The sequence below is a fragment of the Phacochoerus africanus genome, chromosome 4 (assembly GCF_016906955.1).
Source record: "Phacochoerus africanus isolate WHEZ1 chromosome 4, ROS_Pafr_v1, whole genome shotgun sequence".
Lineage (NCBI taxonomy): Eukaryota > Metazoa > Chordata > Mammalia > Artiodactyla > Suidae > Phacochoerus > Phacochoerus africanus.
Genome location: NC_062547.1, coordinates 96,286,153 through 96,312,811, shown reverse-complemented (window position 1 = coordinate 96,312,811; position 26,659 = coordinate 96,286,153). Strand labels below are relative to the sequence as shown.

General features: G+C 35.5%; 1 protein-coding gene across 19 annotated transcripts in view; it reads left to right on the top strand.

Moving 5' to 3' along the window:
- The window catches only part of MEF2C (myocyte enhancer factor 2C), a 172,930-nt gene that overhangs the window by 49,545 nt on the left and 96,726 nt on the right, over window positions 1-26,659 (top strand). For 4 of the 19 annotated variants that reach the window (XM_047778273.1, XM_047778259.1, XM_047778272.1 and 1 more), the window contains exon 1: window positions 26,222-26,396. The exons of 13 other annotated variants lie outside the window; for them this stretch is intronic. The gene's annotated coding sequence lies outside the window, so the exon portion shown is untranslated. Of the gene's footprint in view, window positions 1-26,221; window positions 26,397-26,423; window positions 26,484-26,659 lie in introns of those variants that run through there. 2 more of the 19 variants (XM_047778262.1, XM_047778260.1) reach the window with 1 other exon arrangement.

The window sequence follows — 26,659 nt, the reverse complement described above, 5'->3', positions numbered from 1 at the left end:
TACTTGTAGGACAGGTTGATTGATGTTAAAATGTGTTACTGTTTACTGGAAAACAAAGTGAAAACTTGTCACTATTCTAATAATTAAAAAGCACAAAGTTTAAATTGAAAAAATACATATTCTTCATTTAAAAATTCATTACATATAAGTTCTTAATGGTATATGTTACACACACACACACATATATGTATATATATATACATATCTTAGTATGTTTATATATATGTGTTGAAGAATCACCAGAGTCAGAGCCAGTACATGAAGTCTGGTTGTTTCGCTTGCCCAGCCTAGTTGTTAAGGACTCAGCATTGTCACTGCAGTGGCTGGGCTTCTATCCCTGGCCTAGGAACTTCTGCACAATGTGGGTGTGGCTAAAATAAAATAAAGGGCATTCTGAACATCATGGTGGCCCTAAAGGGCAGAGACTTTCTAGGGTCTGCTCCAACTCTAAATTCCTCCATCCTCTTACCTACTTTGATAGTTACCATTCATATGTTGTGTTCTTAAAGCAATCAGATTAAGCCATCATATTTCATTAAAATGTTGGATTCTTTTCATCATGACATAAAGGACAAATGCTGGAGTCAGATCTCATAGGTTCCAGCCCCAGAGCCACATCTTACCTTTGGCAAGAGAAGTCCTCTTTGCATAAGCTTTCTCATATGTAAAATGGATGCAGTAATGCTACCATAAGGTTGTCATGGGGATTAAATGAGTTAATACATGTAAATTGAGCAATGCTAGACACAAAACAAGGATCAAAAGTCATTATCCTTTTTAATTTTTACACAAGAAATTTTGCATTGAAAGCTTTTGGATTTTTACCTTTTGGGGAGAGGAGAAAGGTCTAGGAAATAGATTTTGTGATTACCTACATCGTCCTACAAATTAAAGTTATTAAAGGCAAAGTTACTATTTGATTTTATCTTCTCAAAGTTTTAAAAAATTTCTTATAGTAGAATTTTAAGATTTTCAATTCATATTATTGAATTTGAAATAGAGCTAGGGAATACCAGGTTCACCAATTTCTGGAAGTTTCTGAGTTTTGAAATGTTGATTAACAATAGATAATTTCCTGAAGGATTTGCTGATTCATCTCTCTGAAACATCAGAGAAAATTTAATTCTGGTCAGTCATTAATCCCTTTGAATATAAAGTTAACACTTAGACACAAATTAAATGGATAAATGTGTTGAAACCTTTATTGTAGATTTTTTAAATTAAGCCTTAAACAACACTTTGTACTAGCCAAATATCATACATTTTCAGTATATTTTACTATGTCTGTATGACTTTTTTTTTAATGGCCACACCCACAGCACATGGAAGTTCCTGGACCAGGGATTCAATTTGAGCCACAGCCGCTACCTACACTGCAGCTGTAGCAACACCAGATCCTTTAACCCACTGCACCAGGCCAGGAATCAAACCCGTCCCTCCACAGTGCCCTGAGCCAGTGCAGTTGGATTCTTAACCTACTGTACCACAGCAGAAACTCCTGTATTGACTTTTTTTTAGCAAACAGGTTTTATAGTCCTGGTAAATAAGAGAAATTTACCATAGCATTCAATAGAATATCCAAAACCTTATTTCTGTTGTGGCTCAGCAGGTTAAGAACCCAGCTAATATCCATGAGGATGGGGGTTCAATCCCCAGGCTCACTCAGTGAGTTAAGGATCTGGCGTTGCTGTGAGCTATGGTATAGGTCACAGATGTGGCTCTGATCTGGCATTGCTGTGCCTGTGGCGTAAGCCGGCAACTGCAGCTCTGATTCAACCCCTAGTCCAGAGTCTTCCATATGCCACAAGTGTGGCACTAAAAAAAAAAAAAGAATAGCCAAGACCATGTGGGGCTAGGTTTTAGATATGTGAATGTTAGGATTTAGACAGTTGAAACGTGAATTTATGAATGCCTTTTATTTTAAAATTAACTGGTTTAGAAACAAGTAAGCTGAAAGTAATTTGAAGTGCTTGACATAATCATATTCTTCTAGGAAATATTCTGCATCATTGAAGGATTTTTGTATCCATCTGAGAAAATAGAATACTCCCACACAAACCACCTGTAACTCTCAATAACCAGTCAATTGATAGAGGGAATCTTTTAACCAGTTCTTTCACAGAGAACAGTATCATTAGTAAACAAAATTTTATCCCTAAGAATGTCATTTTTGACCAAAATCTAAACTTTATTTTTTCTCATGAGTGTGCCCCACTCATCACTGGAGATGAATTAATGACTTATTTTTTAATGTGCTTACCCAGGTTGCAAATAACTAGTTAATCTTGTGGAGTAAGAAGTAGCCTATATGGGGAAAGAATCTGAAAAAGAATGAATATAATGTATATGTATGGCTTATTCACTTTCCTCTACACCTGAAATAACATAGCATTGTAAGTCACCTATATGCCAATAAAATTTATAAAAAAAATAAAATGTCAATGAAATAAAGAAGTTACACTAAAGTTATCAAAATATGTCTCAGTTTATTACCTTATTGTGACTAAAATAATTGCAAGAATAATTAAATAATATATGTAAAGCACTTAGCATATTACCTATTATAATTTCTATATAGAAAGATGTAAATTGTGAAACTGAATTTTTATCTTTTTTTAATTTTTTAATGATTTTTATTTTTTTCCATTATAGCTGGTTTACAGTGTTCTGTAAATTTTCTTTTTATCTTAAGATGGTTTTCATTCATGTAAGGTTTACCCAGTACTCTACAAAGAAATATTATATAACTAGAAAGTTGTAGCTGTTGAACCAAACTTCTGAAAGTAGATTTGTTATCTTCTACTAAACAGTTTTGGACTTTCAAATACAGATCATTTTTAGGTTTTTAAAGTCATAAAGATTTGCTCCACTCCTCTGCTATGTGCCTTTGGTAAATTTTTTTAAATAGCAAATTTACATCATCTTTGTAAAAATTGTTTTAATAAGATTATAAATCTCAGCTAAAATGTTGTACATTACTTTCAGTTACATTACCCTCTGACCAAGAGCTAGTTATAGTGAGTTTGCAGAATGGAATTTGCAGTCTGTGTGATGCCAGTTTTTACTCATGTACTTTATAAAAGCAATACATTTCACTCTCATTTTTGTAATTTGGAAAATAGGTATTTGTATTCAACTTCATTTTGAGGAACTCCTTTGTAATGCAATTGTGATCCAAGTCATTACCAAAAATTGTGCAAATGTGATATAAACAAAATAGAAGTAATGATATGTGAAAGCAATAAATTGATGCCTGATCTAGTCGTGTAACTAATTATGTGTCTTATCAGCCTGTTAAGATTCTGTCTAGAGGTCCTGAAATTATTCTCTCTCTTTTTTTAAAGTCATTGTTTTATAGATGAGTTACTAAATGAAAAAAAGAAAAGTGGTAATAGGGGAAGTTGGTATGGAGAATTGTCGTTGTACTCAGCTCTTTTTATCTTTTTCTAAATATAATTTTAAAATATTGTTCAGGTCAGCTGATGTAAGCAGGGGAGTGCTTCTTCATGTCTTCTTTCTTTCCCAGTCATTTTAATAATGTTTTGATGAATTAAAGTATATAAGTGAAACAAAGAAATCAGTGCCAAGTTCTCATATTAAATTGAGAATTGAAATTGCTAATTCCCCAGATATTTTCAATATATTGTTAATCTCAAGATCAGGACTAAATTGGTATTCAGAACTAAAGTGGTAAATTTTTAATAGAGATGTCTCTTACAAGCAAGTCTTATTATAACATACTAGAATATCATTTATTCTTTGAGGGTGTGATTTATTCTATTTAAATGTAAGCCCTGTAAAGGAGATATGTTAATCTATTTTTACTCTAAGTACATAAATATGTCTGCTACACTCTAGTCAGTAGATGTATTCAGAAGCCAATATGCCTACACTCTCACATTTCTTCTGTAAATGATGAATAATATTGATAAATGAAAATTACAAATCTGCAATAGAGCTTAACTATTGAACACTAAATCATTCTGTTACTAACTCTGTGTTCCAATGACATTTTCTAGATTAAAAAGTCATTCCTACACTTAAAAAATATTTTGTGCTTTGCAGCAATGTAAGCAAATGTGCATTTGAAAGAAAATTCACAATGCAGCCACAAATAATTCCCTGTAAGATTCAAAATGCCATTTTCAAAAATGGTTCAATTTTCAGAATAGAATGTTTAAAACCTCTTTCCTTCCAGACTTTACATTCCACATGTTTGGTACAATTCTTCTAGAATGACGGAATGGACCTCTTCCATCCATATTTTGGAAAAGCATATTCACTCACCTCAGTTTGTCAGTGTGCATTAAGAGGGAGGTCATTATGCAGTAGAAAAAGAAGAAGAAGGCAGCTCTAACTTATGTGAGTGACATGTACTGAAGATGGCCATTAATACAACTTGGCAGTGACCTTGGCAGCATTACAGGTAATCACCTTGCAGGGATAAACTATTTGAATGATATTTCTACCATGTTAAGCACAAAGGAGTTCTCTTTGAAACTTTAGCCTGTAATTTTCTTTTATCCTAACAAAAATATTTTTTAAATGATCCCTTAATGATTTTCTTTTTCCCTTTGCTATCTGAAATGGCAGTTTACTCCAAAATATTGTTGCTGTCCTTTTTTCTGTCATTGTGAGAGACAGCTATATACTGGTAACACTTTCATAAAGGGTTGCAGTTGATTTTATTTTTATTATAGGCATAAATCTGTAGTCACATTTTATTATCCCACTCATAACCAAAGTTCTAAAAGGCAGGAAGTCTATATAGAGAAGATAGCAGTTGAAAATTCAATGTTGAAAGATTTCTGTATTATATAAACAACTCTCAGCACCATTATTGTTATTATTACTAGTTAAGATTTATTTGGATTATAAAGGATGAAACATGTATTTTTAATCATAACTTCTTCGATTTTGCAGTAGAAGTTTCAAGTGTATCATGGCCTATTTCTTCCTACTTTAGATGAGTTTGTCACACAAGAAGGAAACTGTGGCCCATAAAAGATTCAGGTAGGAGTTCCCGTCGTGGCACGATGGAAACAAATCCAACTAGGAACCATGAGATTGCAGGTTCGATCCCTGGCCTTGCTTAGGGGGGTTAAGGATCTGGAGTTGCCGTGAGCTGTGGTGTAGGTCACAGACGTGGCTCCTATCTGGCATTGCAATGGCTGTGGGATAGGCCTGCAGCTATAGCTCCGATTAGACTCCTAGTCTGGGAACCTCCATATGCCATAGGTGCGGCCCTAAAAAGCAAACAACAGCAACAAGATTCAGGTAAATTAATGGAAGAGATCATGACAAATAGTAAAGTTGTAATCTTATTAAAACATCCTGCTGCCATTATAATTGCATATTTAGTAGTAATCTGTACTGAATGCCTGTAATAAAGAAGTAACACATAATGGCAGTTGGGCTTAGTAAAAAGCCTCTAAGCAGTTCCTAATTTCTTATATGTGCTTCTACGTCACATTTCAGTACAGGAAATGAACGATGACTATAAAGGAAGAGCATTTTTTCCACAAATGTGGATCCATTTAAAAACTATTCCTTCCTGAATTGTTTCTGAGGTCTTTTGGCAATTTGAACCAGCTGTTGAAAACAGCATTTATAGAAGCCATTGACACTGGAGGATATGACAGTTTCTGTTGGGCGTTCATTATTCATAATGTTCATTCTAGTGTAAATTTTTTTGATCTTAAAATTTTATTGAACTATAGTTGATACAGTGTTTTGATAATTCTGCTATACAGCACAGTAGTTCAGTTATACATATATCCATTCTTTTTTCAGATTCTTTACCCATATAAATTATCACAGAATAGTGAGTAGAGTTCCCTGTACTATATGGCCAGGTCCCCGTTGACCATCCATTCCATACATAATAGTGTGTATATGCCAATCCCAAACCCCCAATCCACCTTTCCCCACCCCATTCTAGTTTAAATTTTATAAGCAGGCCGGAGTTCCTGTTGTGGCTCAGTGGTAATGAACCTGATTAGTATCCATGAGGACTGGGGTTTGATCTCTGGCCCCACTCAGTGGGTTAAGGATCCGGTATTGCCATGAGCCACAGTGTAGCTCACAGATGTGTCTTAGACTCCGTGTGGCTGTGGCTGTGGCATAGGCCAGCAGCTACAATTGTGATTTGACCCCTGGCCTGGGAACTTCCATGTGCTGTGGGTGCAGCCCTAAAAAAAAAAAATTTAAAAAAATTTAAAAAGCAGGCCAAATTAATTTTTAGAATTAAAGCAAATTTACTCATCATTTACATTTTTGAGTATCACATGTATGTAGAATATTAGAAAGCTTCTTTCAATGAGTCATTTTAAATACACGAGGTAAATTATTGTCATACTTACAACCCTGAAGAATCATTTGATAAGAAGGATATAGAAATTTATTAGGTAAGACATGTGCAATAAATTATAATATCCTGAATTTCTCATCAGTTTACCTATAAATTAAACTTTAAGCAGCACCTATTTCCAATTTATTGTCAAATTGCTGTATATAATCAAAATCCTATATTATGTTTATATTACCAGAGCATGCACCAAATGGAAAATTAGAAGTATCTTATCCCTGCCTATAAATTACGAGTAAATGTTGCTGACAGTTAGTAACACTATTTAAAAATCTTAACCATGGGGAAAAGGACTTGTTCTTGAAATAACTGTAATAGAAGTAAATTAAGAAATATTTATGTTAAGAGGAAATCCATGCACAGGAAATTCACGGATCCAGAATCCATTTTTTACATTAAAAATTCTTTAACTATATTTTTAAAGGATAATTGTTGAAACTAGCTACTGAAAAAGCACTGAACATGACTTTTTAAAAATTTCGTCATTTACCTTGCATTGGATAATAATTAAGAAAGAAATAACCTGAGCTTAAAAAAAAAAAAAAAAGACATACAGTTTCAGGGGGTTCCCATTGTGGCACAAGGGAAATGAATCCGACTACTATCCATGAGAATGCGGGTTCAGTCCCTGACCTCACTCAGTGGGTCGGGGATCCAGCATTTCCATGAGCTATGGTGTAGGCCACAGATGTGGCTCAGATAACAAGTGGCTGTGGCTGTGGTATAGACTGGCAGCTGTAGGGCACATTCAACCCCTAGCCTGGGAACTTCTCTATATGACGTGGGTACGATATGACGTGGATACAGCCCTAAAAAGCCAAAAAAAGAAATGTAGTTTCAATCAGAGAAAAAGTTACTTAGTATTTTGGGTATATTATATCTAAACTACAAATAGCAATATATTTTAATCTGTGTTCAAAGGGCGATATAGAAAAGTTAAAGAGAAAATGAAACACATTTCATCTAGGGAGAATCGAACTTTAAGGTTTGTTTTTAGATAAAAGCTCAGATCATGAATGTATTGGATTTTATATATTTCATTTCAGCTGATTTAGGACTTTCACATACAAAATATTAAAATTAGATGATGATAACAGTTCCTTAGAACTTTATAAAGCCCCCTAACCCATGAGGCAGTGTAGAAGAGGAATATGATACGGTCTTGGAATCTGGAATTCAGACTCCCCTATCTCAAAACACAGTTTTGCCATTTACAGTGTAAAAGCTGGGCAAGTTTTGTATTTTTTTCTTGCCTTGATTTTTCTCTTTCTATTAAGAGAAAGAAATATAACATGAAGCATGATCATGATGGTTCGACTTACCCAGGTATAAGGTCCAATTGAAATGATAGAAATAATATTCCTGAGACATGTTCATTCAATGAACTATTGCTTTCACTATTACTAGGATGATTAAAAATTGTTTCTCACGAATAAACTATCAAACGTGAATTAAGACTCTTTTGCCAAAATTTCACATTTATTTTTCAAATTTTTTTCCCTCTACATCTCCAGTCTGATAATTTTCTGGATTAGTCATAGATATTGTTTCAATAGATCATAAAATCTTTCATTAAAATAAAAGAAATGTGGAGTTCCCTAGTGGCACAGCGGGGTAAATATCTGGCGTTGTCACAGCAGTGTCCTGGGTCGCTGTGGTGACATGGGTTCTCTGGCCCAGAAACTTCCATATGCCTCAGGCATGACCAAAAATAAATAGATAGGTAAAAGAAACATGTATGTCAACTACTTACACCTCTCAGTTTGTAGTGGAAGAACTGACTTTTAGAAAAAATTGAGTTAAATACAAAAATTGAATTTCAGAAATACTAAAAATGTAATATTTAAATGTGATCATGGAGTATCTATTGTCTACCTAGTAATTAGTCCCTCTGATATCTGCACAATGTCATAATAGAATTTTAAAGATTGACTTTGCTTATTTTTAACTTAATTCCAACAGTTTATTGATTTATCGTTGATTTTTTTAAAAATAAAATCCAAATAATACATATACACAAAATATTTGAAAATATTTAAAGTGATGGAACATTCTGTGTTTGAGTGTTTAAGACGGTTTAAGCAAAGGCAAGTGGCTAATGGGAAAACAGACTCAAATAGAAATGCTTTCTGTGCCCTGATTAAAAGAAATAAACAAAACACAAACGAAATCTAAAGAGACATTATGCAAAGCCCTGCATCCAAAAGAAAGGAAGGAAGGGAGGGAGGAAGGAAGATAGGAAAAGCATTGAGGTAGACAAGGCAACACCACCCCAGGTATAAGGATCTTCCAGGATAACTCATTCTGCTGTATCTCCCGGCTGGTTGCCAGGGATGTGCCTCACTCTGCACCATGCTTTCTTTTCTCCTTCTAGGGCAGTATTGGAGGAGGGACTCTAAGTTTCTATGGGTAGGTGGCTGTGGTGAGCCTTATCACCTGCCTTCTCCAGTTCAGACATGTCCCCCTGGGGTGGTACCCATCCGAATTACAAGCCTTCCAGAAAAGGAAAGTTGCTTTCCTTCAAAACCATTGAGATCCAAATTTAGAATAGCATCTTTGAAAAATTTTTATTATTTAGGTTCTCATAAATACATAAAAAATTTCCCTAGGGTACTGGCATATTCACACACGTCTAGACACATGGAAGCAGTGTGTTCTCCTTTATCTTACTGTTTTTCCTCCTGAGAATTTTTTCAACATACTCAATGAAAACTAAAATTTTGATGAAGAATCATTACAGTATGTCTCACTTCATCATTTATTGTAATTTTGATGGCCGATGCTATATTCATAAATTCTCAGGAAGGAATTTTTCTGTGTATCTCTTAGTCTCTCTTTTTTTTTCCATACTGCTGATGCCTATAATTGCACTCTATTTCTAATCTACTATATTTTATTATACAATAGGGAGTCATTGATCACATGTTCTCACCCTGCTATAATAGAAATATCCAAATATTACAGTCACAGATTATTCTGACATATAATGAGGAAACATGAAAATGAGTTGCCCTTCTTAATTTATTAGAATTTATCTCTCTTCCAATAAAACTAAGAGTTATTATTCATTAATTACCTTAGTTTTATCAAACCTGCTGATAAAAAATGTTCACCCTATTTTATAGTCCAATCACAGGCAGGAATTAAAGAGCTAAGAATTCAACAATAGAAAAAGATGAATTTAATGGAACAGGTTTTCAAAGGACTTGGAATTTTTTTTTTCTGTCTTTTTAGGTCTGCACCCATGGTATATGGAGGTTCCCAGGCTAGGGGTCAGAAATGGAGCTGTAACTGCCACAGCCACAGCAATGCTAGATGCCAGCTGTATCTGCAAACTACACCACAACTCACAACAAGGCTGGATCCTTAACCCACTCAGCAAGGCCAGGGATCGAACCTGCATCCTCATAGATACTAGTCGGATTTGTTAACCACCGAAACATGATGGGAACTCTAGGACTTGGAAATTTTTTAAAAATATTATTAGAAACTGTAGTATGTAGGATGGAGGGTTGCACAAGTAGTCTTGTATCACAGACATTTAAAAAGGGAGGGGAAGACCTAGTTGGCTAAAAGACCTGTATGAAGAATGGGAATAAAAAAATATTATGAGAAAAAAAATTTTAAATAATATGGAAATGAAAGTTAAGAAATAGTGAAGGCTTAAAGATTGGTAAGGAGAATCAAAATTAAGATAGGATATTTATAAATTTATGCCATTTAACCACGACCAACAACAAAAGACAAAGTGTAGCCTGTTTTTCATGTGGAGGGAAAAGTTAATATAGGTAACATCAGGAATATAGTGAGTTCCAGGAGGGCATGACTTTTTGTCTGCTTCATTCTTTTATAGTGCCTATCACATATAATAGCATTTGAAACCTAGTAGTTACTCCCCAAAAATTGTTAAGTGACAATGAATTAAATGCCTCTGTTTTATTTTTTTATTTTTTTTAATTAGCAATATTTAAATCTTTTTTTATTTTATTTTTGTATTATTATTATTTTATTTTCCCACTGTACAGCAAGGGGATCAAGTTATCCTTACATGTATACATTACAATTACATTTTTTTCCCCACCCTTTGTTCTGTTGCAACATGAGTACCTAGACAAAGTTCTCAATGCTATTCAGCAGGATCTCCTTGTAAATCTATTCTAAGTTGTGTCTGATAAGCCCAAGCTCCCGATCCCTCCCACTCCCTCCCTTTTTTACCTTGATTAAGCAGTGAAATGACCTAATACTTTTGGCCACCTCCATGAAATATAACATATGTATATGTGACCTATGATCTAAGGAATCAGGTGATACTAGGTAAAAAGTAAATTTCAAGGAACTTCTGAGCAAGTCTAGCTAAAGCCTAAGATAATTTTAGTAGCAGGAATTCTTATAACAATGCCACTGCAGGGCCACAAGCTACTATTCTTAAGAATTTTTGAATGTAGACTAGATGGTAACTATCACAGTCATGACATCTATAAAAGAAAATGAAGGATGACCCAAGGAACCATGATTACTGACTTGTTTGCAGACTTAAAAATATACAAGGAAAAAAATCACAGTGATTTGTTACACATTTGTTATGCATCCTGTTTAACACCCTGTGTGTGAGTATAAAAACTGGTCCTAGGAGAATATTTTAACCTTCACTGTAGAGTGTGAAGAACAGGTAGGTATAGCCTCAACTTCCCAAGGCTTTTGATGTTGCCCTTTATGACATCCTCATTCATAAATTGAGACAATACTCTGTAAACCACTCAAATTTGGTAGCTAAAGGAATAGTGAAATAAATAATTCGTTCATTAAATTTAAAGAGTCCTGTGTAAAGAGAGTTTTTGAGGCCTGGCTCTTGAAAGACAAGATCTGAACTCAGCAAGACCTTGGTAAAGTAGAGAAGTGGTTAGAAGTCCAGAAGCCAAGGAGAGGAGAAAAAAACAAAGCAAACAAACAAACAAAAAAAACTCTTTAAATACAAAATGTGGAAGAATTGGCTAGAAGCAAATCTGGCAAGGGGAAAAAATGCAAAATTGGAATAAATGAAAAGGTAAACATTTACTTTAAAATACATGCAGTGCTGGATAATTTTATGTATGTATATCTGATAGGCGTATACAGAAACCTTTTTTCAGTACTATATTTTTAGACTCCAGAGCTAAAGGTATGAGTTAAAGTGAAGAACCACAGAGGTGGCAAAAAAAATAGAAACTAAAGCAAGGAAAGGACAACTAAAATAGGTATAATTCAGTCCACAGTCTTAAAGCATATGGCATGAAGACATGATCACCCCGTGTTGTTCTCTGTACAGAGGCTAGGACAGCAGGACTGAACATGAAGTAGTCTGTGAGGGATTAGCTATAAGTAAGAATTTCCTGAGAGTAAGAGTTGTGAAATATCAAAATAAGCTACTGAGGAAGGTTATGTTGCTCTTTTTCCGGAAGGCCTTAAAAATAGGAGAGGTGGAATCTTTATGAAGTAATTTGGGTATGATATTATCTGAAGGAGGGAAAAATGATATAACCTTGCATGACCCCTGCCACTATTAATATCCGGCCTTTCTACTCTTACCTGAATGGAAATGTAGACATGTATTTCCACCAAAAGAAGAGAGTCTTTTGCTCTTTGTAACATAGCAAAATTTATCTTTCTCATAAAGAACCATTTTAAGGCAAGTGAACTATCCAAGCCCATCCTGAAATTCTCCATATTAAACTTAGAGAAGTAGTTATTAAATATTCAATTTAGCTATTTTTTTCAAAGGACCTGCATAGAGGTTGTGCCATATTTCATTGTTTTCCAATTCAAAAGATGTAAAAGATGAACATTTTATGTAATTTCGAATTTTAGAATCCTCAGGAATGTGGCCAAAGACGTGCTAGCTGCTTGATGATCATGTTCACTTTCCCAGCATCTAAAAGTAACATGCACTCCTCTACTTCTCAGAACCTCATTACTGGATCCATCAACGGACATGAGTGACATCACTATAAAAGTTATTCCAGGAGTTCCCGTCGTGGCGCAGTGGTTAATGAATCCGACTAGGAACCATGAGGTTGCGAGTTCGGTCCCTGCCCTCGCTCAGTGGGTTAAGGATCCGGCGTTGCTGTGAGCTGTGGTGTAGGTTGCAGACGCGGCTCGGATCCCACGTTGCTGTGGCTCTGGCGTAGGCCGGAGGCTACGACTCCGATCTGACCCCTAGCCTGGGAACCTCCATATGCCGTGGGAGCGGCCCAAGAAATAGCAAAAAGACAAAAATTAATTAATTAATTAATTAGGGTTTACTATTTTAAAAAAAAAAGTTATTCCAGAGGTTTCTTCACTGTGAAAGGCAGTATTTGCCAACAGGTCCTTTCTTACTGAATTAGGAATCTCAGGGGTTTCCTATTTACCACCAGCCCTCTCAAAGTTCATAGGATATACCAGCAGCCATTTTGAGCTTTCACTTTGCTCAATCACCTGCCCAGCATCTTAAATTGAGCTCAGCCTTGGTTAGAATATGCCACTGTGGCTTTTGGCGTTTTTGAGCCACTCTGACCCATGGTACTCATCACCTGCTACAATGAACATGTGTAAATACATAAATGAATACATATGTGTCTGTATCTGTACCACAGTGTTCTGCTTATGAAAGTAGAAGAACAGGCTGATGCTATGCTGAAAAATAATATACACTGATAAATCCTCACAGTCTTTAGGCTCTGATAGAGCAAGGGTATGCAATACACTGTGGAAAAAAAATGTGAGCTTCTGTCATACAACGAAGTGTGTGATTTCTCTTCAACAGTCATAAATATATTGCCAATTATGTTAACTATTCTTGTACAGTTAATTTGTATGTTTTTAGGTGTATGTGTCATAAAGCTGATAGCCATAAAATTACTTCTAAAATAATATATTTAAAGTGCTTGAATTGCAGTTATACCCAGAGGTCTCAAAACACAAAAAAAAATCTTAAGAAGTAAGTATATGTGTAAAATTTCCAAAATGGAAACTACTGCCTGTAGAAGAAGTTGTAGTAGACCATAGTTTGATGAGATGAAGGAGAGGAAGAGAAAGAGCATGAGAGAAGGAAGAACAAGAGGAGGAGTAGAAAAGCAGGGAAGGGAAGAAATAATGACCCCGGTAGTATCAGGGTTGGTTAGATCTGGGCTAGAAACCTACCCAAGGTACTTCAAAGGAGAGCAAGATGACTGCCCCAAGCCTGGAGACAAGATGTCTGTAATTCTGTCTGTAATTCTTATCTTCATCGTAGGTGAGGTTGACTCTCCTGACGCATCCTCAGGAGGACACCTGTTTTGATGGTTTTTACCAGGAGTCAAGATGAATATATGCTGATTCATACACATTCACCTAGTTTCCCTCATGAACAGCACACTCATTTGTAGAAAGGGGCAGGGGGAAGGGGGAACCGTTGGTGCCATCAGCCAGTAAATACTGATGTTCTAATGACGGGTACTAACTCAAGTTTCATTCTGTTCCCCAGCTAACACAGTGAAGTAAACCCTTTTTTTTTTCCTTCAAGAATAAGAATGTTAGACGCATTAAAGAGTTCTGATTTTATTAATTTTTTATTGAAGTATAGTTGATTTACAATGTCATGTTAATTTCTGCTTATGGCGAACTGATTCAGCTGTGTATATCTGCATATATATATATATATATATATATATATATATATATGTGTGTGTGTGTGTGTGTTCCTTTTTTATCTTCTTTTCCATTATGATTTATCATAGGATATTGAATTCAGTTCTCTGTGCAATACAATAGAACTTTGTTGTTTATCCCCTCTATGTATAGTACCTTGGATCTGCTAACTCTAACCTCCACTCCATCCTTCTCCCAACCCCCTCACCCTTGGCAACAGACACTGTGAGTCTGTTTCTGTTTTGTAGATAGGTTCAATTGTATCAAATTTTAGATTCCACATACAAGTGATAGATATCATATGGTATTTGTCTTTCTCTTTCTGACTTCACTTAGTATGAGAATCTCTAGTTCCATCCATGGAAAAGGCATTATTTCATTCTTTTTTATGGCTGAGTAGTGTTCCATTATATATATATCTCACATCTTCTGTATCCATTCATCTGTCAATGGATATTTAGGTTTTTTCCATGTCTTAGCTGTTGTGAACAGTGCTTCTGTACACATTGGAGTGCATGTATCTTTTTTTATTATGGTTTTGTCTGTATATATGCCCAGGAGTTGGATTGCTAGATCAAATGATAACTCTACCCTTAGTTTTCTGAGGAATCTCCTTCCTGTTTTCCAAAGCAGCTGCACCAACTTACATTCTCACCAGCAATGTAGGAGGGTTCTCTTTTCTCCACACCATCCCCAGAATTTGTTATTTGTAGACTTTTTAATGAAGACCATTCTGACCGATGTGAGGTGGTGCCTCATTGTAGTTTCGATTTGCATTTCTATAATAATTAGCAGTGTTGAGCATTTTTTCATGTGCTTATTGGCCATCTGTATTTCTTCTTCGGAGAATGTCTATTTAGGTCTTCTGTCCATTTTTCAATTGGGTTATTTGTTTTTATGTTGTTCAGTTGTATGAACTATTTGTCTATTTTGGAAATTAAGCCCTTATCGGTTGCTTCCTTTGCAAATATTTTCTCCCATTCTGTAGGTTGTCTTTTCATTTTGTTTATGGTTTCATTTGCTGTACAAAAGCATATCAGTTTGATTAGCTCCCATTTACTTTTGTTTTTATTTCTATTGCCTTGGGAAGAAAGAACTTGATTTTAAATACTTGATTTTAAAAGTATTTCTTAGATTCCACTAAATCCATCTGAACATCAAATTTTCTGTATATAATTTTAACTTTAAAGTACTATTTTTAGTATAACCTTGCAGCATGCAGAAATAACAGAATATATAGTTTGATTACTAAGTCTGGGACTGAATTTACAGGGATTCAAATGAATAGCTCTCACACAAGCTCTGTGACCCTCGGCAAGTAATTTAACCTCTCTATCCTCCAGCCTTTTTTTCTGTAAAATGGAAATGATAATAGTGCCCTCCTCATAGGCTGCTATAAGGATTAGAGTCAATGTGTGTTAAGTTTTTAGTGTCATAATATTTCATAACTTATAGCTGTTATTTATTAAATTTCTAAGTATGGTTAGTAGTCCAAAGTACATAATGTAACCTTGAGCTTAGCGGCTTATTTTGCTGGAGGCTGAGGTGAACCAACTTTTCAATGCAAAAAAATGAAAAGACAATTATATTTACCAGGGAATTAAACATTTTTGTCAGCTCACTCTTTTTCTAGAACTATATCCTTTGGAGAAACATTCTGATCTCATTTTGTCTTACACTTTTATTGAATTTATACCATTTGGGAACTTGCAAGGGGTCTTTGTGAACCCAGCTCCCTTTCTATGTCTGAGGAAAATGAGACTCAAAGTTGACTGGTCCAGAGATCTGCAGCTTCTTAGGTAACGGAACCAAACCCAGGAGAGCTTTCTTTCTACTGCGCTGCACTCAACTGCTTTTTGGTGCTTTGGACTTTGGAAACAAATTGTACTCATTGCTAAATAGCTTATTAGTATTTTTACTTTAAAAGAACAATTTTCTACATCTAATATCATGTTTGTATTTCGTTGTCAAGCTAAAAGATTAGTTTGTTGTTTTATCAATTCTTCAACAATCCTGTTCGGTTTTCCTTGAGCCGGGCACCCAGCTAATAAGTGTTGGTTTGGGGCATTTGTATTCAGTAGTCAGAAGAAAGAAGTTTGTTCCTTTCTTAACGCTAACATTTCCCAAAGGATATTCCTGATAAACTTGTAAATACTCTGGATTCTTGCATCCATTGTATTAAAGAATATGAAAAGTCCTTTAAAAAATCTATTTTTTGACTATTTTTTGATTTTCTAACTTTTTGAGGGTAGGCATCGCTTGTTTGCAGTCACAGAAACTAGTAGTCTTTGGAATCCACTTTGGGATTTCTAAGGAGAGTCATGAACTCACTTCCACTAATGAGTGCTTTCTCTTAGATCCTAGGTTGGTTGTAGAGAATCACGATGAAAAACTGTCCATTTCAGTAACTTCGGATCTGTTGTAGCATGGTCTTTTTTACAGGGGAAGTACTGTAATACTTTCCGTATGGTACTATCTGCCAAGGATGACTTGGGCTTTCCTTGGAAAGAGCCTGGGACAGAATGTGTAGACATGCTGAGATAAGGAGCCTCCTGCCAGGCCTTCAGCTTCAGACCCCGGCCCACGGCACCCACCCTGTGCAGCTCGCTTGACTGCCCTGCCTGGATGCGGAGGAGGCATTCTGTTCGTCTGAGAACACCTCTATTCCTAGCTCTTTGACAGTTTCACTTTCCATATCCCCTCTGTTCTAAACATGTAGAAAAAGAGATAAAGGAACGTGATGAAATGAAAAAAAAAAAAAATCAAGTGGGGAATGTTTCAAGTAGAGTGAAGAAACTCATTTTATGTGCCTACCTTGTATGTGGTTATGACTGGGTTTTAGAGTGGGAAGTGACCTCCAAAGCTCATTTTTTTATAAGATAGGGAAGGAGGTAAGTATGTAGGGTGAAGTCGTGGTTAGTACTGAGAACAAAATAAAACACTATGCTAGTTTTTATTGTAATAAATGTTTATACCATGATTCATTTAGAAAAGAAATGAAGACAGCTTGACTCAAAAAGAAAAAAAAAATTTCAAATTTGTGATTCTCGTTCAGGGCATCTGGTTAATAGTAATGAAAATAGATTAGTGTTAATTTAGGCTTCTTGGTAAATTATTCAGCTTGCCATATTTTTAAACTGATAAAGTATGTTTACCAAATAGGACACAAATAGAAAAGGATAGAACAAAATGATCAAATTTATTCCACTCCCCTAAAAAATGCAGGGGAGGGAGAATTAAAAAATGTATACCCATTATTTCTTAAAATTTCCTTATACAGGTAATGTTGACAACTCCCCTTACTTAAGGTACTATAGTATCTCATTAGCCATGTCTGTTTTACAACTTTTAAAATTAAAGCGTGTCTACTGTCCTTCATTCTAATTTCTTATTTTATCAAAATTAGTAATCCTTAAATTTTGTGTGTTTCCTCTTAAAAATGCTTTAATTTAAAAAATGCGAGATGATTCAATTTGCCTATTCTTTCTAAGTTGGAAATTAATCTGTTTGGCTTGAGGCTACAGAGCTTACTCTCATTAGATGCATGTGTCCAAAGATGTGTGAATATTTCCCATACAGTGAGACATTGGGATTATCACTGAGATCTTAATCAAAACTGTGCTGATTGCTTGGGAGTTGGGCCCTATGAGAGAGGAAATAAATCAACCTAAAACAATGACTCAGTTACATTAGTAAAATAAGATTGTTTATTTCTAAAAAGAGTTTTAAAAATATAATTCTGTATTTTACATTTGCAGAAATGTTACTTTGTATTTATCAGGTTGCTCATCCTGGTACCATCCATATTTAGCACTGCAAAATGAACTTATATCTCCAAGAACTGTTTCAACCAGTTAGCATTGCTTTAATAAAATATCCACACTTCGAGGAGAGACATGCCTTTGGGTTCAACTAATATAAATTTAGAAACCTTTTGCATTATGCTGTATTCTCAGTGTTTCAAAGTAATTTTAATTTCCATGAAATTATATAATATTGAAGAAAAAACTTTATGCAGTGAATTTAAGAAATTGAATTGCATCCAACTGAATTTTCACAAGTGAATGTGGTTCAGGGTTTTTTTTGCTTGAACCTCACCACCTCATCACCACCTCATCATAGAATATGTGTGTTATTATTATTCCCATTCTGCAGCCAAGAAAACTGAGGTTTAGGAAACTATGAATTGGCCAAGTTTGTATCACCGGTGACAGGTGGAGTGCTAGAGTATTCAGCCTCAAAGTGCTGCTTGCTCCCTCGGTGGTTTACATGTCTCCTCACATGTCGTCTTTTCAGATGACCTTTTCCTGACAGCATTATCCACCTGAACCCTTGCCCATTCAGCCACCCTCCACGTAGCATGTCCTATTGTGGTATTTCCTCTATAGCATTTTTCTATCCAAAATCATCTGATTAGTGCACTTGTTTATTGCTTTATTGTCCCTCTAGCTTCAGTTTCATGAAGACCAGGAACTTTGTTTTGTTCACATTGGTGTCTCTGGCACCTGGCATCATCCTCGACACATTTATGTCCCTGTGATCAGACTTTTTCATTAATATCTGAATATTTAACATCATGGTTTTGGCTAAGGCCTCCAATGTCAGTTTAGCCAGGATTTGATTGCCCACGTGGTTCACGCTAGAGTTTAGTTCAAAATCTATGGCGAGAATACACCAAACATATATAGTTACATATAGTTCATCTGCTCCAAAGCTGGGGCCAGTAGCCTGCTTGTGTCGTGATAGAGGATCTGTACTGCGTGCATGCACCTTAATCTCATTTCTGACATTTAACTATCACCCTTCCTGACCATCAATTCCGACAGAAGTTCTGAAGTATTAAAACCATGTGTTACACAGTCCGAGCATGTTTTACAGTCTCCGGGGCAGTTGTGTAGCATCCTCTAGTCCAGGAGTTTTACACAGATAAAGGGAGGATATAGTTTTGAGAGGAATGCTATAACTACAAAGTGCATCCCGAAGGCCATTTAGCTCACAATGAAGGTCTGTGTTTTAAAATAGCACTATAACAAAGTAACTACAGAGTTTTGGCAAGGGCTTAAACTATTTATAGAACTAAGTAAGGCATAGTAAATAGTGCCACAGTACCCAGTCCTCCCTTGCCATAACCCCAAACTTATGAAAAGCACTGTAATTATATTTTTCTACTTTAAAAAAAAAATCATAGTAGCCATTATCAGTTTAACCATACGGAAGCTCAGGCTGAGATTTCTTTTTTAAATGCATAGTTTTGATTTTCAGCAGCTGCACTGGGTCTTTAATCATATATTATCTTTATGAAGCCTTTTTCTAACATATGTTAATTGGCTGTTTTCTGTGACAAATTATGAGCTCTTACTTTGATGAGGTTCAATTGCAATCATGTTGGAGTCGAGTATGTAGAGTTTCCACCCCTGCTGGCTCCTCAAACCACTACAAACATCCGCACGTCACTGCAGTGCTGAGTAATGGCAGGATTTGGGCTGGCTGATTTTGCTACAGATTTTTTTTTTTCCACAGGATATTTTCAGCTTCTTTGTACTAAATCTGTTGCAGGGTTTGCCCTTTTTAGCAGAAGCATGCTCTAAAATTAACATCAAATTGTATTGGAGATTACTATAATACAGTGAGAAATATTTCATAATACAACATCCCAGCGTCTGTTTTGCTTTACTAAAACGTTAATACATTTGTTAGACATTTTGTAGAAGTCATTCAGTTGTGAGGTTAAGTATTTTCTAAATCATTAGTATTTCGTAATATTTTGAATTTTTCTCTTTTGAGGAAAAGAACAGTTATTTGAGCAGCTGATCAAGTATGTATGTAGTGATCATGAAGAAAATACACATACTCTTTTTTTCTAGATGTTGCCAAACATCAATACTCTAAAGATTCCATTGTATTTTATTTTTTCTTCGTGGTTACATCTGTTGGTCAAGTAATAAAAAGAATTACATGTTCCATCAAGGTTAATGTCCTATAAGATGCATAACATCCATTCCAGTCGTCTATCCTAATGTCAGGTTTTAATATATGATTAGGATGAACAGATATATTCTAATCCATCTACTCTGAGAACTGTGGCAGATAATCTGCATCATATGCCAACAGATGATCAATGATAGCTCTTGTAGAATAAATATAAAATACAGTGCATCTGTTTATATTCACAGGAACATAGTTAGGGCAATTGATTAAGGCCTTCAGAAACTGTGTCAAACACCAGTCATATTAGAATTCATTTAACTATGTTTCCGCCTTGCCATATAAGGTAAAGGATCTGTAAACTAAAGTTCTCCAAAGCCAAAGCTCGGGGTCAAATTTCCATACAAGTATTAGAGTTTAGAATAAGATGAGTCAGATGTGAATAGGAGCTACTCCTCAAGAGGCTGTTTTTAATCAGCCATTTCCCCAGAGTAGCGCACAGTCAATGAGCTCTAAATCCTGAGGCTACCTGTGCACATAAGAAGGCCTGGGAACATCATTACAGAACCTACAATTGAGCATATATGAAAAAATTAGAGCAGAAATTAAGGGTAAGAAAGGTTAACTTTAGAAGTCTTACTTGGGTACTCCTGTTTTAGAGGGTCTTAAAGATATCATTTTATATGTTTTAAAAAAAGGAATATTAAACTCCCCTAAATGCAGCTACTTCTCTTTTAAAAGCCAAATGAAGAGTTATTATGGACTTATGTTAGCCAGAACTGTTTAAAAGTGTATTATTTTGAGAGGGTCCCTGTGCATCAATTTACTCCTGAGTAAATATGAAGTTTTTTTCCTTGATAGCACTACGGGTAGAGAGGATGGCTTCAGGAGTCCTGCGTGACACTGCAGTGTGACTGTGAAGTCAGTTGGTGCACTGTCTTGAGCTAGTGTACACAAGGAAATTTAGTTGCACTTGATAAGACATATATACTTAATTGGCTTTAAGAAAATAAACCAAGGTAAAAAATGATGTGTAAATGAAACAGAGAATTTGGCACTTGACTATATGGAAGCCCATGAGCCATGTGGTTTAATTGGGGCCAGTTGGGATCATTTAATGATTGCTGTCAGAAGATCAGATTTAATTCTCCTTATAAGAAGACCACAGTGGGATAGAGTTAAACAAATTGTCATTAGAGGTTTCAGATGAACAAAGCCTTAATTAGGTTGATTAGGATTCTGTAAAGGAGATGAAGAGAAATAGAAAAATTGATGAATCACTGGCTTCCATGTTGAGCCACATATAATAGCAATATCAAATATCTGTATTTCAACATATATGATTATGGCATTTTGAATATTATATAAATTGGTTTTATGCAAACTTTCTAAATTCCTAAAGTTTAGCTACAGACAAAAGTAAGTGGCATTCAGTGTAAATAGTAGATGATTTATCTGGCATATTCTCCTTCATGTAGAACAAAAATATTGGCAGGAGGAAAATGGTATTTCTTCTCATTTTAAGGTCATCTTTAAATGTTATATAAATTCATAAAGTAAATAGCAATAGAGACAAATTATTTTTCAAGGACATAATTTCAATCATTTAACAATATTTGAATACAGAATAATATAAAGCCTTTAGTTACAATGTCCTTTTAACCATTCATAGTACAGTCCTAAAGATATTGTGATTATTTACTAGTGATAATGTTCGAGAGTACTTAGATGTCTTAAAATTTACTCGTATTGTTTTACTCACATACTATGAAATACAAAAATGTTTTTTCCATTTGCTGCAGTTTTGCAGAAAAATATTCCCTTTGTACGAACGAGCACACACACACACACACGTATCAGTAAAGCTGAAAACTGTATCTAGTACCACAGGCTTTTTGAGAAAAAAAAATTGTAGGATATTTATATTTTAATAATGAAATATATATTAAAGACTAAGAAAATAATGAACATAAGATTTTTTTTTTCTGACAGGATCATGAAATGCCTAGCAATTCAGATTTTTGTCACAACAAGATGAAAATTTATAATAGCAACATCTTCCATTTCAAGCCTAGTTTGCTCTGAATTCTGGCAATTTTGTTTCACTGATATTGGTGCTGTATAGTACTTAACTTGCTTTGTTCAATAACAGCAACAGAAAATCCAGCTGCATGTGCTTATTGAGAGGTTACAGCTGGGAAGCAGAACACTCTGTGATGCTAAATAGGAGCTCTTGCTTTGTGATGAGGCAGTGCGAGATTTACCTTTGTGGTAAGCCCTGCCACATCATTGCATGGCCTTTGGAAAAAAAAAAAACATGGTGGCTGGTCCATTGTGAAAAGTTAAGAAAACAAGGACTTGATAGAACCCTGAATTAATTACTCAATATGATGTGGAAGGACTAAAACCTGTGGGGTGGTTGAATAACATGAGGCTTTTGACATATTTAGACCATTTGGAGTTTATTTTAGCATGGGGATTGGAGAATGCTTTTTAAGCTCCAGTGTGAAAAAATGTCCAAGGCAAAATATACTGTGGCTGTCCATGACAGGGAAGCTGTTCTTCCTTTGTGTTTATTAAATTGTTTATAATGCAGCATACTTGTTTAAAGGTATGTGTCTTCTAAACTTTAGACTTGTGTAAATAAAGTGATTTACATCAGTGATAATGGAAGGTTAGGCCCACTTACTAAATTAATTGCAGGGGTTTTCAAAACGAGTTCCTTTTTAGCCTTATTACATTTCTGACATACATTTCATCTCCCTTTGTCCTTGGGGAAAGATATTAAAGTAGGACTAGAAGCATTAATGTAGAGTTTTCAGCAGCCGTGGTCATTGGGAAAATTGATATATTTCCCTAGTTATTTCTACTTTTGCAGCCTGAAGCTTTTCCATGACTGATACTTATGAGAAACTTCTTAATTTTTATAACACTATAAATTTTTCTTCACGTAATGATTATTGTTAATGGATAAATGAGGCATTTCCTTTAGAAGTTGCTCATCACCAACTCTGCAAAGTGAGGTCTTCATGGTATATGTAAGGACTACAATTCGCTTGATAACCTTACTGTATATTTCAATTTATATCTCAAAACTAAAGCAGTCTTACAAGTAGTAAGCCATGTTCCCAGTACTACTGTGTATCTAGCCCTTCACCTGTCATACCACATTTAATAATAACCATCCTACAGATGAAGTATGTTTCCAACTTTTTGTAGGGCAAGGGAACAGTGTTTCCAATCCATTAAATCATCAGCCTTTAACCACTTAGCTTCTAAGTGCCAACCAAGCTAGTATTCAGACCCTGAGCTTCCTGATTCCAGAATCCATTCAGCCTCCACTTCTCAGTATAAATTATTCTTATTCCGTATATGAGTGCTATGTAAACATAATGAAAGATTAAGTGAAGTTAGCAGTCTGCTTCCATAGAAATAAAAATGTGAATATGTTTTTGGTTTTGTTTTTTTTTTTGTTTTGTTTTGTTTTTTGCCTTTTTAGGCCTTTGTACTCATGGCATATGGAGGTTCCCAGGCTAGGGGTCTAATCAGAGCTGTAGCCGCTGGCCTAGGCCACAGCCACAGCAACACCGGATCTGAGCCGCATCTGCAACCTACACCACAGCACATGGCAATGCCAGATCCTTAACCCACTGAGGGAGGCCAGGGATTGAACCTGCAACCTCATGGTTCCCAGTCGGATTCGTTTCCGCTGTGCCACAACTACGAAAATGTTAATAGTCATTAAAATAGCAACTAAAGAAAATACTCACCTGTGATGTTGATAATGGGGGGAGCTATGCACAAGTTGGGGCAAGAGGTTTATGGGCAATCTATTTTCCTTCCTCTCAATTTTATTGTAAACCTAAAACTGCCTTAAAAAATAAAATCTTTCATTAACAAAAGAGAAAATCCTTACCTGAAAGATAAAAATCTTACTGAATTAATTCATTAATCAACTAATAGTTATCAGCTCCTACTGTATGCCTGGCACTGGAGTAGAAACTGAGAATACAAAAGTGAAACAAAACAGATGTTGGCCACAGCTGTTGAGAAAGATGGCAGACAGACAGTTTCAATTGTGACAAGTGCTACAAACAAGGACATGGTACTGTGAGTCCTTATGGGGGAATTTGATGTCATCAGGAGAGCATGGAGTGATTTCTCGAGAAGAAACTGGAGCTGAGACAGAAAGGAAGGGAAGAAGTTAAGGAGAAACAAAGGGTAAGGAGGAGCATTCCAGGCAGAAAGAATTGCATATGCAAAGGCCCTGTGGTAGGAAGGAGCATGGCAGGTATGAGGAACTGAAAAACAGTTATTATTTATTATTTGTATGTGTGGTATTATGTTCCTGAGACTTGACAGTGACTCAAAATTCATCATATTAACACTGAATTAGAAGAAGTCAAGAAAATAACTTTGGCATGATGCTAATTATTCAGTGGGGAAGAACGGGTAATTTTACTGCCATTAAGAGGATGTCTTAGCTATATGTCTTTAAGAATGAATTCAGCTTGCATTCATAGCTAAGATATTATAACATTCTGTATCATACATGGTGAGCTTAGAGATAAATGGAATAACTTTCAGGACCAAGGAAATATTCCCTAATTCAAAAGACATCAGGTAGTTCAGTAATATTAAGATTACTAATTATTATTATTTCTTTTGAAGTTCAGAATACTTCATAAGAGAAAAAAAGTAAAAGTTCGACTTGTTCCTTTTAACCAAAAACATAATTACATGCCTCCTAAGTCTTTCAAATATATCAAAAAGTAGAAAGTTAAATGTATCTAGATGCACCATAATGAGCAAAGTTTTACACTTAATAATGTATCATTTAATTGTTCGAATTAGTTATACCAGGCCTGCAGCAACTGGGTTTATGATTATTTTTATCCCTTACAGAGTAGCCAGCTAGTATTTATTTAACCGTATAATTTCTTGTGTGATATGTAACATGCTTGGTTTTCAGCCTTGAGTTTTTATATGAAAATGCTGGTGTTAGTGAGTCTGTACATCAGTGAAAAAGATATTTGCTAGTATGAGTAAAAGAAAATCAGAATTCTTTCTTTGCAAACTGACATCACATATTTTAATGTTTTTTTATTATTCATAGGCTGTTTTTATTTAAGTGACTGCACTGTGCTTTTATTTAAGTGACTGCACTGTAGCAAAATACATGCTTTGAAAAGATAAGTTTAGCAGCAGAGAATTAATTTCTTCCCACATCTTTTAATGTGGCATGGCAGTCTCACTCTAAGATCAAAACACATAACTGAAGGTTATGTTTAATTTCTAAATCAAAGTGTTGTGGGAAGATGATTGAAATCTGAAGATGACTCAGATCCACTTGATATGTGGTTTTCTTCCTACAGAAACCTTATGGTAGAGTGCCATTTCCATGTTAGAAAGAACCTAATAGTGATGAGATTAAAATAGTTTCACTATATACCGAAAGTTTTTCTTACTTTGGTTGTTAGTATGAATTTTTTTTTAAGAACTGTGAAAGTTTCAATAACATAGAAATCTCTTTCCCTACCTCTCCACCCCAGTTATATCTTTTCTTAAGCTAAGGGGGTAAAGAAGTAGTCCATGTGTTTTCCCAACATTGATTTCGGAGCAGCAGTTTTCATTATCATATTTTTTTACCAAAAATAACAATAATAACAATTCCTCCATTTGGTTCTTTGCCTGTATAGGATTCTTCATTTGCCTCCAGGGGGTAAATTAAGACTATATGGTCTCGTTCACTGTGTCATATGCTTTTGATGAGGCATGGTTAATGGTGATTGCAACGTGACTCCTACTTCACCAGAATGAACTTGTTTGTTTTCTTATTTTTATTTCTTAAAGCCAGCATGCAAAATACCAGTCTGGAGCTGAAGTGGATTTTTGTTTTCTCTCAGGTGTTTTAAAAATAGGGAGTTAGAAATGTTGTCCCCGTGTCTGGATTTGTCTCATTGTCCCTTATCTGAACCTCTCAAAGTCCTCTCTCTGTGGGGTGTGCAGCACAGCACACTCAGACAGTTCTGCTCAGAGAAGGAAGTGAAGAGTTTTGGTTCCCATTTTACACTTCTGGAACAGTTTAGGGAAGGAAGCACCTTTACACCTTTTATTGTTCGTGGTTGCTGACATCATATCCTTCCCTGACCAGTCTGTGCGTGTTTCCTGCCATTCTGTCAAGATTCTTCTGTGTTACTGGGAGGGATTTGTGGGAGGGAAGGAGGGAGGGAGGGAGGAAGAGAGCAAGAAGGAGTGAGGGAGGGGACGGGGAAGGGCCGGAGGCGTGTGTCACTCCAGGGCGCTTGTTTGTAGATGAGAGAGCCGGTGGGAGAAGGATCTTTAGCATCTGTCCACAAGAAATTCACTCCTTGGGTCTCAAACCACTTTGCCTTCGTCTGTCTGCTTATGCCAAACTCAAAGTGAACAGAAGCCTGCCATAATGAAGTTCCCCTTTTTAGTAAGCAGCCTGATTTTATTTTTCTTTATTTAGGTTGGCAAAAAGAAAAAAATGCAGAAGACTATAACTCTATAGAGTGTAACTATGGTAGAGTATTTCTTTTTCTTCTTTTTTAATTACTGATTGTTTTTCTGTGACTCTGTCATTTTCCAAGAACACGTCTTTCATGTGGAAGAAGCAGCGGCAAGGCTGCTGGAATTATTTTAAGCTTATGGGTTGATTGTACATAATGAAAGTTCTCAGCATAACTTGAAATCTACTAC